Source organism: Chrysochloris asiatica, unplaced genomic scaffold, assembly GCF_000296735.1.
Source record: "Chrysochloris asiatica unplaced genomic scaffold, ChrAsi1.0 scaffold00160, whole genome shotgun sequence".
NCBI classification, from domain to species: domain Eukaryota; kingdom Metazoa; phylum Chordata; class Mammalia; order Afrosoricida; family Chrysochloridae; genus Chrysochloris; species Chrysochloris asiatica.
The window spans coordinates 6,325,019-6,338,752 of NW_006408678.1; the positions used below are offsets into that span (position 1 = coordinate 6,325,019).

The window sequence follows — 13,734 nt, forward strand, 5'->3', positions numbered from 1 at the left end:
ATGGATGTCAGAAGAGACACTGAAACTTGCTCTCCGGGACTGAGATAATAAAGCAAATGGAAGAAATGAGGAGGTCCAAGAGCTGAACAGAAAATTTCAAAGATTTGTTCGAGAAGATAAAGCTAAATATTACAACAAAATGTGCAAAGATCTGGAATCAGAAAACCAAAAAGGAAGAACACACTCAGCATTTCTAAAGCTGGGGGAACTGAAGAATCTGCCTGCTTAAAGAATGTATGTCATCTGTACACCACCCCTTTCTGCTTCTTGACTACCTGATTGAATTTCCTAGTGCTCCGTTCCAAATATTCCAGCCTCACTATTCCTTGAACCCATCAAAGCATATTCCCACTTCAAGACCATTGCACTGGTAATTCCCTCTGCTCGTGGATGTTGTTAAGTGCTGTTGAGTCAGTTATGACTCATTGCCGCCCTGTAGAGGATTTACAAGTAGTGGCTAGTGGATTTGAACCACTGACTTTGTGATCAGCATCCAGTGCTTAGCCTACAGCACCACACCCTCTGCTTAGAACACCCATGCACATGGCTCACTGTGTTACCTCCTCAGGTCTTTACTGAAATATCTCCTTATAGCTGAGGTTTCTATGTCAGTGATTTACAAAATGTGCTTCCTGACCAATGTTATTAACACCACCTGGATACTTGATAAAATTGATAATTTGGGGGGCTCACTACAGACCTAGAGTCACTGAATCAGAAATGTTGGTGCTAGGGCTCAGGTGATTCTGATGCATGCTTGGTGGTTGAGAACTACTGAACTAGAGGATAGTGATAATTAGCTGGGTTTGTAATGAGCAGATAAACTCTATATAGTAATGTGTTGCTTAACGGCCATAATACGTTCTGTGAAACAGGTTGTTATGTGATTTGGATATTGTGAACACCACATTATATACACACAGTCCTTGGATTACCAATGAGTTCCATTCCTAAGTCTCCTTTTAAGTTGCATTTGTCTATACATCAGAACAGTTAGACCCAATTCATAGCTAACGTCAGTCAAATGTTTGTCTTAGTATATAGTGTACTTTTCTATGCATAAAAAAAACATTAACTACTTCTAGATATAATGTTGTTGTTGTTGTTAAGTGCCATCAAGTCAGTTCTGACTCATAGCAACCCTGTATAGGGTTTCTGAGGAGAAGCTGGTGGGTTTGAACTGCTGACCTTGTGGTTCGTAGCCCAGTATTGATATACAGCACCACACCAGGAGTCAGATAGAATAGAACAACTTTAATTTTTTTAATATCTCAAGTTTTCATAGACTTTATGGGGGTTGGGACCACGGATGTATATGGGGCTGAAATGTAGCCTGAGCAGACATTCTGTTGTGATGACTGAATATAGATAATTCCTATGAAATGGTTTGAACCTTTCCCCTATTTTGTTCACAGTATTTACTTTGCATTCTGGAACTTAGTCCCCCTATGTGATTCCACCTTCCTAATTAGCAGGGTCTGATTTCATGGAAGTTAAAGATTACCTCCTCGTGGATTAAACGTTTTTGCAAGTTGTGGGTAACTGTGCAGATTCCCACTAATAACAGCTTTAGTATTTATTCCCTTCCCCTCAACCAGAAGACTGTTGTTGTTAAGTGCCATCAAGTTAGTTTGGACCCATAGCAGCTCTGCATAGGATTTCTGCAGTCCAATGTATTAGCCCACAGTGCCACAAATGGAAATAAATTTAATATTTCAGAATCACTTGTACTTTGTTGTTGCTAGGTGCCATTGAGTCGGTACTGACCCATAGCGACCTTATGCACCACAGAACAAAACACTGCGCAATCCTGGGCCAACCTCACTACTGTTGCCACGCTTGAGATCATTGATGCTGCCTTTTGGCCAATCCATCTCTCTGGGGGTCTTCCTCTGTTTCTCTGACACTCCACCTTGTTTTTGTTGTTAGGTGCCATCGAGTTGGTACCAACTCATAAGGACCTTACGCACAGCAGAATGAAACATTGCCCGATCCTGGGCCAACCTCATGACTGTTGCCACACTTGAGTCCATCGATGCTGCCACTTGGCCAATACAGCTCATTGGGGGTCTTCCTCTTTTTCTCTGACCCTCAACCTTACCAAACATGATATCCTTCTCCAGCGACTGGTCCCTCCTAACAATATGTCCAAAGTATGAGAGACAAAGTTTGGTCATCTTGGCCTCTAAGGATCAATCTGGCTGCACTTCTTCCAAAATGGATTTATTGGTTCTTTTGGCAGCCCATGGCACTTTCAATATTCTCCTCCAACACCATAACTCAAAAGCATCAATTCTCCTATGGCCTTCCTTATTCACTGTCCAGCTTTTGCATGCGTATCAGGTTATTGAAAACACAATGACTTGGGTCAGGTGCATCTTAGTCCTCAGGTTGACATCTTTGCTCTTCAACACTTTAAAAAGGTCTTGTGCAGCAGATTTGCCTAATGCAATACGTTGTTTGATCTCTTGACTGCTGCTTTCGTGTGTTGATAGTTGATCCAAGAAGAATGAAGTCCTTGACAACTTCAATCTTGTCTCCATTGATAAGAATGTTGTTTATTGGTCCAGTGGTGAGGATTTTTGTTTTCTTGACATTGAGATGTAATCCATACTGAAGGCTGTGCTCTTTGATCTTCATCATTAAATGTTTTAAGTCCTCTTCACTTTCAGCAAGCAAGGTTGTATCATCGGCATATCACAGGTTGTTAATGAGTCTTCCTCCAATCCTGATGCCATGTTTTTCTTGATATAACCCAGCTTCTTGGATTGTTTGCTCAGCATACAGTTTGAATAAGTATGGTGAAAGAATACAACCTTGTTGCATACCTTTTTAAATTTTAAACCATTCAGTGTTCCCATGTTCTGTTTGAACAACAGCTTCTTGGTCCATGTACAGATTCCTCATGAGCACAATTAAGTGTTCCAGACTACTCATACTTCACAATGTTGTCCATAGCTTGTCATGATCCACACAATCAAAAGCCTTTGCATAGTCAATAAAGTACAGGTAAACATCTTTTTGATAGTCTCTGCTTTCAGCCAAGATCCATCAGATATCAGCAATGATATCCCTTGTTCCACGACCTCTTGTGAATCCAGCTTGAACCTCTGGAAGTTCTCTGTCAATGTATGATTGTAGCCATTTCTGTATTACCTTTAGCAAAACTTTACTTGCATGAGATATCAAAGAAATTATCCAATGATTTCCGCATTCCATTGGGTCACCTCTATTTGGAATGGGCACAAATATGGATCTCTTCCAATCAATCGGCCAGATAGTTGTCTTCCAAATTTCTTGGCAGAGATGAGTGAGTGCCTCCTGTGCCGCCTCACTTTCCTGGAAGATTTCAATTTTTATTCCATCAATTTCTGGTGCCTTGTTCTCTGCCAATCCCTTGAATGCACTTTGGACTTCCTCCTTCAGAATCATTGGCTCTTGATCATATGCTACCTCTTGAAATGGTTGAACACTTGTACTTAGAACCACTCAATTTTTTGTTGAAGATATTATTATCAGTGTCTAACTCCTGGTTGTCAAAGGAAAAGCTTGGGAAAGTATTCAATTGGCCTGATGGGAAAATATTAAATAGCACTTGCACATGTGATCTGAGTTACTGTAACTCAGTTTCATCTCTAGAGGATTATGTGAAATTGAGGTCTTGCATTTGTTTCTTTCATGCTGAAATGTATTTATAGGAGGGTGAATGGCAGTCATAAGCTCTAAGTAAAAGTTAGTGTTAAGAGCTCTTCCTTTCTTCGCCATCATGTGACCGCTGCTATGTTCCATCTTCACTAAGTCTTCTCATAAGACTTTCAGGATCAAGTAATTCTTGGCCATGAAACAAAAGCTGAATCGTTCCATCCCCCAATGGATTCGGATGAAAACTGGTAATTAAATCAGATACAACTCCAAGAGAAGACACTGGAGAAGAAGCAAGCTGGGTCTCTAAGGAGTCGCACATGTGATGACACAGAACATACTATACCCAGGTCCTAGCACTCTACCATATCAAGTTGAATTTTGCCAAGATTTGATCAATTGAACATGTTTTGCAAAACTTCTGGTTTCTTCCTTTATTTTTATGCTTCCGCATTGTAAGACGTTGGCTAATAAATATGAGAACTTTGGTTTGAAAAAAAAGAAAAGTTAGCATTAAGAGGGTGCACTCTTTAGACTCATGTATTTTATGAAGGGCTGAAAACCTGGTTGAAGGAGTCCCACTGTGAAGTGTTAGGGAAAGGAAAGGTGTGGCTCTTGATCTCTGTACTTAAAAGCTATCTGTTAAAATCCGGCAGGTATGCATGCACTCACTGAAGAGTAACACAGAGAGAAAAGAGTCTCAGTGAGTAGGACAGAGTGTGCAACAGCAGACTTCTGGGTAAGCTATGGAGCAGGTAAACAAAGGAAATGGCCTGTTGGGAGATATCTATGCTGAAACATTGGGGTTTGAGCTGTGTTCCAAGTTAAGAGTTCATCTGAATAGGCACAGGAGAGAGGAAACCTATCAGGGAATGTGGTGCATGGAGCAAACGTACAAGCAAAGCTTTGGGCAGAAGGGAGATTCATGTGGGTGATGCCACTAGGAAGGATGGTGAGATGGGTGATGTGAGGTTGTGACTGAGGCCACAGAAGAGTGTGTAAGTGGGTGGTCAGCTTTGAAAGCCAGAATGCAGATATGAAACTTCTACTAGCATCTTCATGACAATCATTCAAGGTTTTGGAACATCAATACCTGGCAGGCATTGTTGCTATGGATGTTTTAATTTGCTTCTGTTGTATATTAGAATAACACATACAGAGATGACACTGAACTGTTAAAAGATTAATGGGTTTCAATTTCCTTTGCCTAAGAAGCTTAGAACATGTACAGTTCATCTGTGGGAATGCTTTCATTTAAAAGATCAGCTACAATATTTGGCTAAATCACTACTTCCCTGAGGCACCCAGACCACCAAGGTTTTGATGAAGAAGTAGAACGTTTCTAATGTTTTAGTCTTATGAAGGCTCCTATGTGGAGTCCTGGTGTGGCACTGTAGGATAAGCACTGGACTGCTACCCGAAAAGTCAGCAGTTCAAATCTACCATCTTCTCCTCGTAAATCCTATACAGGGTCACTATAAGTTGGAACCAACTTGAAAGCGCGTAGCAATAACAATTAGATAGATTAGCCCATCTTCAAATTATGAAGTACTTATTATGCCTGATATTGAAAAAATTTTACCACCAATTCAGGAAAACAAACTTCATCAGAAACAAATGCCTGCTTTTTTCTGGCCATCTTATTTATTTTTCCCCCCATCATGCATCCATCTAATAAACATCTGATGTCTTACAATGGCCCTCAGAAATTTCCTTCTATAACCTGTTTTGTTTTTTTCACCCCATAACCCTAAAAACACCTTAAGATACTCATAACATACCCCTTGTACCCAAAACACAGAAAGTGTGTAAGTTCATTCACTGTTCTGGTAATAAAGGAAGCAAAGAAAGAAGAAAGGAAGAAAGAGAGGGGAGGGAAGACAAGAAGGAAATAAGGTAGGAAAAGCAGGAAGATAATTGCATGAGAGAAACAGATCAGGAATTGATTACCAAAGACACTGGAGTAGCAAAGACTGAACTCCACAAGGAGACAAAATGTGCGGTCATGGAATTTTCTTAGATTCAGTTTATGCTCAGATTAGACAGAAAGTGGTACTTGATAGGTATTTACTTATTTATCCAGACTGGTGGCTTGTCTGCTGTTTCATCATGACTTAACATAACCTGTATTTAGTTCTGAATCCAAGGCATGCTCCAAACAGGAAGAACTTCAGGATTCCTTTGCCTGGCCCCACCATGCCCCTTTCCCCAAGGAGAAGGAGAACAAATCAGGTGTCAAACCTCAGGATTGATTGGGCTATGGCTGTAAGGACAAACAAAAGTTACAATACTGATCCAGCAGGGCAAGTCATCTTTTTGAAGTTTCTCTTTGAATTTTGTCTCTTGAGATTTTCTTTGGAAGTTCCTCTCACTGGGGTTGGTGAAACAAATTTCACAGACACCTTGCCCAATGATTGAAAACGAGAATTCTGACAATGGCTTCTTACTTTCAGTTCTTATAAAGGGCATCTCCGTAATTATTTAGGTCCTAGGAGTGTTAGTAAGAAGTTCTGGTAGCGTTGTGGTTATGAGTTGGGTTGCTAACTTCACGGTCAGCAGTTCCACAGGAGAAAGATGAGGCTTTCTGCTCCTGTAAAGATTTACAGCCTCGGAAACCCCATACAGGATCACTATGGGTCAGAACCGACTTGATGGCACCTAACAACAACAACAGGAGTGTTAGTATTTCAGTTCCTGGAATGTCAGGTTAGGGGGAGTGCTAGAAAGAGTTGAAATTCTGGCCTGCCCAAAGCCATTGAATTTTTCCTATCTAAAGGAACACTGGGTCTTTGGGAATCAGCTCAAGTGAACCTACAGCGAAGGTGAAATAGTGTTTGCTGGGCATGAAAATCCCAACATTCTTACCTCCCCTAATTGAAATCATTATGGTGATAACTCAGTTCAAAACCAGGCTCTGCATCACTGGAACAAGCGTAATTACCACCAGCTTTGCTTAGAAACGCCTCCCACTCCCCACCCCCATCCCCACTCACTACACATATGCTTTTTTTTTTTTTTCAACAGACAGCACTTCTCCTAGACTAGAACATACTAGAAACATCACAGGAGAAAGATGAGGCTTTCTGGTCCCATAAAGATTTACAGCCTCAGAAACCCTGTACAGGATAGCTATGAGTTGGAATTGACAGCTACCAGCACCCCCAGAAGGCATATGGACAGTTCTCTTCTGCTATGTGTTGGAATCGACTTGATGGCACAGAACCTACACTACTAGGGAAGGTAGTGGTGGTTTAATGTAGAACTCTTGCCTTCCGTGTAGGAGAACTAGGTTCACTTCCTAAGCAATGCACCTGAAGTGTAGCTACCACTTTATCTGTGGGGGCTTGTGTGTTCCTGATGCCGAACAGGCTTCAGCAGAACTTTCAGACTAAGACAGACTAGAGGGTAAGGCCTAAGGATGTACTTCTGAGACCTAGCCAATGAACAGTCCGATGCCATTACGAATGGGTTTGTCGTGAATCACAGGCTGATGTGATGGCAACTAATAACACATAGATAGAGTAATCAAAAGCTTTGTAAGTACATTAGTTATATTTCATTGTTTCCAGAACAATTGCATTAATGAATAATCCAAGCTCTTTTAAATGATTTCCACTTAATTAGTCTGGCACCCTGAGACGGTAGAATGGAAGGATGGTGGAAGTGATGGATTAGAAAGAAAAGTTCAGACTTCCTACAGGATCAAATGATTTTTTAGGAATGTTGTGGGTGTGATGGAACTCACATGAAAGATCCGATTTTGCCATGATTCTTTGTGAAGAAAACACAACAGAATTTCAGAAGACCCAGCTGAAAATATTCCATATGCATAAATTTATTTGAAATTTTATTGCATCACATTATGCAAGCATTAAACATGGCTTCATGTTGATGATTAGTTAGATGTGAAAATCCATCATTCATGTCAGTACCTTTTGGCTATTTACAAGTAAGGAATCTCTATGTACTTTATATATCTCTGTATTTGCCTGTACATATGTAGGATTACATGACTATACATATGTACACACAGAAATACATCTATGGCCATACACATAGCTATAGATACATCATATACAATAATCTCCTCAGAAAGATCTGAAATTTAAAAAAAAAGAAAAAAGAAAAAAAATTTGTAAACAGGGTCTTGTTTGTGTCATTTGGTGACATGGAATTAGGACTGTATGGTGACATTCTAGAAATGTGTGTCCCAATGTCTGAATACACTTTTTAGCCCAGTGTCTCTAAAATTCACATGGGATCGAATGCAAAAAAGGTAGCAAACAGGCTGAAAAACAGGCCCAGTATACAAGTTCCCCTTGGTTTTAAAAATTTGAGTATGGAACTGCCCATGATGTGCATGCTTGCTTGGTCAAGAATGGTCTATGGATAGATAGCAATTGTGTGCTGGACTGCAGTGCGACTCCTGGGCAGTCCTCTCCAGGGTGCTGGCCCGCCGCTGCTGCCGGTGTCTGCAACATGCACTGCGGTTGCATCTGTACTCATTCACTTGAATGTGCTTTTGCACAGCTGGGAGAAGTAAACAAAATTCAGGTCCTTGGCCTGGAAATGAACTATTACCTGAAAAAAGAAAAAGAAAGGCATCAAAATCCTATGTACAAACAGTGGCTGAATAACAGGATGTGCAACGGTTGGTACTTACCATGCATCAAAGGCATTCAAAGAATATGTGACCCCCAAAGTGAGTCAGGTTCGGTATAAACATTATTATGCCTGCTTTACAGATGAACAAACTGAGTCAGAAACGCAGTCTGAAGCAACGTGACATCCTGACAACTGTTGGGGGAATAGAGACAGACAGACAGACAAACACTACGCTTTCAAGCAAAAGTTAGAAATGGCCTCTTTGGGAAGAAAGTAGCCCATAAGGGTGAGTGAGGCCAGAATAAATTCCCAATCAATCACCAATCCTGCAGCCCAATACAGCCCAGAAGTGTGGGGTCTTTGGCTGAGAGATTGCCTAGAAATAATTTTCACTAAAAATCTGCTTCCCACCCAACTGAAGTGGTCTCTATAGTCATCCTTTCTCCTCGTGTGGCTGATGAAAGCCAGAAAAGAAGAGGTGAGGGTGGGTGAGTGGGCTAAAAACAAATCAAAGCATCCAGGAAGGTTAAAGCAAGGCGGGCTCTGAAGGTACTGCTTAGTGTAGCTGCTTTGTTTTTGTAATTGTGAAACTGAAGCTCCAAGTGAATGTCACTGAACGGACAGAGAATGAGAAAGCCGGGTCTAGAATATGTTGACTACAATATAATGCTTCAGTGCTTAACAATAATTCACATTCATTATAATGGTCTATAAAACCTTATTGTTTAGCCTTATAATCTGGATGAATTTGGAGAACATTATGCCGAGTGAAATTAGTCAATCACAAAAAGACAAATTTTGTATGAGACCATTATTGTATAAACTTAAGAAGAGGTTTTCAAACTAAAAGAAACATTCTTTGATGGTTACCTGGGAGGGACAGAAGGGAGAGTAATTCACTGCCTAGAGGGTAGACCTATGTTAAGTCGGATTATGGGGAGGGCAGTCGGGGGAGGGCAATACATAAGGAAGAAGGCAATATGCAAGAAGAGGGAGGGTGGCAGAAGAGTGATGAAGATAGATGAAGATATAGTGAGGTGCGCATGGGCTATAGGGGACAGAGGTAAATAGTGATATAGATACAACCTTGGAACAACAGTGTTCTGTGATGGATACATGGACTGAGACACAGGCTGAATGGGTAAGGCCACTGTCTTGAAAGCATAGTGTTTGTGGGAAGAGGGGGATAAATACATAGAGAGAGTCCTGGTGTGGTATTGTGGGTTAATGCGCTGGACTGCAAAGTCACTTGAACTGCAAGGTTGGTGGTTCAAGCTCACCAGATGCTCCTTAGAAACCCTATACAGAATCAACTCAACAGTATTTAACAATACCAGTATATATATATATATCCTACAAATCTATAGGAGTCTTGGTGTGGTGCTGTGGGTTAATGTGCCAGACTGCAAAGCCATTTGAACTGCTAGGTTGGCAGTTCAAGCTCACCAGCTGCTCCTCAGAAACCCTACACAGGGTCGCTATGGTTTGGAATCATCGAATTAATGGTACTGAACGACAACAACAGATTTATGAGTTTGAGAGACGATATTTGTACATGGGTATTTACCTTTCCTGAAAACACAACTATGAACATGGTGGAGCATATAGTGGGCAAAATGATGAAAATATCTTAAATATTATCAAACACCTTAAGGCAATGGGTTGCTGGGTCTGGGGTCTCACGACCATAACCTCAAGGGACACCATAGTCAATTGGCATAATATAGTCCACAAAGACAATGTTCTCCATCCTACTTTGGTGAGTAGCATCTGGGATCTTGAAAGCTCATGAGCGGCCATCTAATGTACAGATACTGGTCACTCATGTGCAGAAGACAGGAGAGTGATAAGAATTGAAGAGGCTTGGAATCAATTAGTCCACTGGACTAATGGAATATGTGAACATCAGTCTCTACAACTCTGAGACCACAAGAACTAGATGGTATCTGGTTACCATTACCAACTGATCTGAAAGGGATCATCTAGAGTGGGATAAAATGTGGAATAAAACTCAAAATTAAAAAAAAAATTTTTTAAACCAACCAGATTTACTGGTCAGAAAGAGACTGGAAGAACCTGAGACTAGAGTCCTCCATGACCCTTCAGGTCTGGAAAGGAACTCACCCTCATGGCCCGTTTTCAGCCAAGCAGTAGATGAGTATATAGGGGAACAACAACACTAATAAGGCATGTTCATGATGGAATGGTCAACCATCCCAAATCAAAAGAGCAATCTTTTCCTCCGGACAAAGTTGAGAAGGGATGGGAGAGTGGGTGGAATGGAAATAGGAACGAACCACAGGGAGGAAGCAGGATGACTCTTGTTGCATGGAGGGGGTTGGAATCATTGAAATGAAACAAGCCTATGATTTGTTGAGTGTAAAACTGATGATCTTGTCTGTAAACCTTCACTCAATTCACAATAAAAAGTTAAAAAACACACAACAACCCCCCCCTTATTTAGCATAGGTCTCACCTGCTAAATTGACTTAGTTGAGATGCATAATAACTCTGCCATATAGATAGGCTCAGAAAAGTTAGGTGAATTATCCAAAGACACATAGTTTGTGAGCAAATGTTCCTGAAAATGGCAACATTACTAAAGTATTAAAACATTTCTTGTGTCACATGAAGCAATTTAGAATTGAGAGCATGGCCAGTGCTCAACAATCATATATCACTTTTATCCCTGTGGGCCTGGGGTCTAGAATATTTCCTCTAAGTACACCCTCAGATCCAACTCAGAATAACCTCCTGGATTCATCAGGTGCATCTAGTTGATATAATTTAAAATATTTAACAGCGAACATCTGGGCAGGTGCCTGCTATAACCTATCTAGCCCCCACAAAAAGTGTAAAAGCACATTTTATTTTTGCATACCTCAATTTTCTTTTGGAGGTCAAATTTTGTAAAATGTTTTCAAAGTTAGTTCTTGATCAAGTAAACATGAGAGACCGGAAGGGCAATTTAGGCAAAAGAAGTGCTGTATTCGATTTACAGAGCATCTGAAAGATAACACAGCTAATCATCTCATTACTGAGGAACCTGAGGCCCACAGAAGTTAAGTAACTTGTCCAAAGTCACACAGCTGCTGACTGACTTGCCAAAGAAACAGCTACAGAAGAACTTTCTGATGGGTGTGAGGGAACATGACGGTGCTTTCTTACAGTGTGTTGAGCCTTACATTCCTTACTACTTAAACATGCATTTAATGGGGACCATGTGCCTAGCCTTGTGTTAGGTTATCTGAAGAATAAAACTACAAACCATAAATCCTGCATCAAAGATAATTACAATTATGTTGGCAAAGTCTATTTTAAAACCATAAGTGAACAACACAAATCAGTTTATCAATGTGATGGTTAAGGCTGTGTGTCAGCTTGGCTGGGCCATGATTCTTAGTAGTTCAGCAGTTTTGTAGTGATGTAATTAGCCATTGTCCATGATGTGATCTGATCTGTCAATCAGTTATAAGGGGGCGTTTCTTTGGGCATGTGGCCTCAGTCCTGGTGTGGTGCTACAGGATAATGTGCTGGACCTCAAGGTTGGTTTGAACCGCAAGGTCTGCAGTTCATATTCACCAGGCACTCCTTGGAAACCCTATACAGGGTCTCTATGGGTCAAAACTGACTTGATGGCACTTAACAGCAACAAATTATCTACATATGTATGTATAGACACATGTATGTTGTTCTTAGGTGCCTTCAAGTTGTCTCTGACTCATAGTGACCATGTGCACACCAGAAGGAAACCTAGTCCTGCACCATCCTCACACTCATTATGCCTGAGCCCACTGCTGCTGCCACTGTGCCATTTCATCTTGATGGGAGTCTTCTCTTCTTTGCCAGCCCTCCACTTTACCTAAAATGATGTCTTTCTCCAAGGACTAGTTGCTCCTGATAATATGTCTGAAGTATGAGAGATGAGGACTCCTGGTGTGGCGCTGTAGGATCAGTACTGGACTGCGAACCACAAGGTCAACAGTTCCAACTCACCAGCTACTCCTCGGAAACCCTATACAGGGTCACTAGGAGTCAAACTGACTTGATGGCACTGAAAAAACAACAACAACGAGAGATGAAGTCTCACCATCCTGGCTTCCAAGGAGCATTCTGGTGGCACTTCTTCCAACACAGATTTGTTTGTTCTTCACATATGCCATGGCTTTCTTAATATTACTCTCCAACACCTTAACCCAAATGCATCAATTCTTCTACAGTCTTTCTTATTTACTGTTCAACTGTCACACACCTATGAGGCTATTGAAAATACCATGACTTAGGTCAGGCTCACCTTAGTCCTCAAAGTGACATCTTTTCTCTTGAACACTTCAAAGAGGTCTTGTGCAGCAGATTTGCCTAGTGCAATACATCATTCGATTTCTTAAACACTGCTTCCACGAATGTTGATGATGGATCCAAGAAAAATGAAGTCTTTTACTATTTCAATCTTTTCGTCATTGATCTTGATGTTATTTATAAAAATCCAGTGGTGAAGATTTTTGTTTCCTTTACATTGAGGTACAACACATACTGAAAGCTGTAGTTTTTGAGATTCATCAGTTAGTATTTAAAGTCCTTTTTGCTTTTAGCAAGCATGCTTTTATTATCTGCATATTGCAGTTTACTAATAAATCTTCTCCAATCCTGATGTCATGTTCTCCTTTATATAATCTACCTTTTAAAATTATTTGCTCAGCATACAGATTGAATAATATGTTGAAAGACTACAACCCTGGCACATATCTTTCCTGATTTTAAACCATTCAGTGTTCCCTTATTCTGTTTAAACAACTGCCTTTTAGTCTATGTACAGATTCCTCATGAGCACAGTTTTGTTCTGGAATACCCATTCTTCACAATGTTGTCCATAGCTTGTCATGATCCACACAGTCAAAAGCCTTTGCACAGTAAATATAGCACAGGTAAATATCTTCTGGCATTCTCTGCTTTTAGTCAAGATTCATCTGACGACAACAATGATGTCTCTTTTTCCATAGCCTCGCCTGAATCTGGGTTGAACCACTGACATTTCCTTGTCAATGTACTGTTGAAGTCATTTTAAAAATTGTTTAGATAAGTTTTACTTGCATGTGACATTAATTATATTGTCTGATAATTTTGGCATCCCATTGGGTCACCTCTCTTTCAAATGGGCACAAATATGGATCTCTTCTAATCAACTGGCCAGGTAGCTGTCTTTCAAATTTCCTGGCACAGATGAGTGCCTCCAGTGCTGCATCAGTTTGTTGAAAGAATTCTATTTGTATTCCATCAATTCTCAGAGCTTGTTCTTTGTCAATGCCTTCAGTATACCTTGGACTTCTTCCTTCAGTACCATTGGCTCTTGTCAAGAAAGGGTTAACATTGACCATTTCTTTTTGGTACAGAGACTGTGTATTCCTTCCATCTTCTTTTGATGCTTTCTGCATCATTCAATATTTTGCCCATTGAATCCTTCAATATTGCAAGTGGAGGCTTGAATTT

At 40.5% G+C, this 13,734-nt stretch overlaps 1 protein-coding gene across 4 annotated transcripts in view; it reads right to left on the reverse strand.

Annotated features, from left to right (window-relative positions):
* Positions 1-7,449: 7,449 nt before the first annotated feature.
* ANO4 (anoctamin 4) overlaps positions 7,450-13,734 on the reverse strand; it is a 607,193-nt gene continuing 600,908 nt past the window's right edge. For 3 of the 4 annotated variants that reach the window (XM_006871106.1, XM_006871104.1, XM_006871105.1), the window contains one exon: positions 7,450-8,223. The gene's annotated coding sequence lies outside the window, so the exon portion shown is untranslated. The remainder of the gene's footprint in view (positions 8,224-13,734) is intronic. The other variant, XM_006871107.1, reaches the window with a different exon arrangement.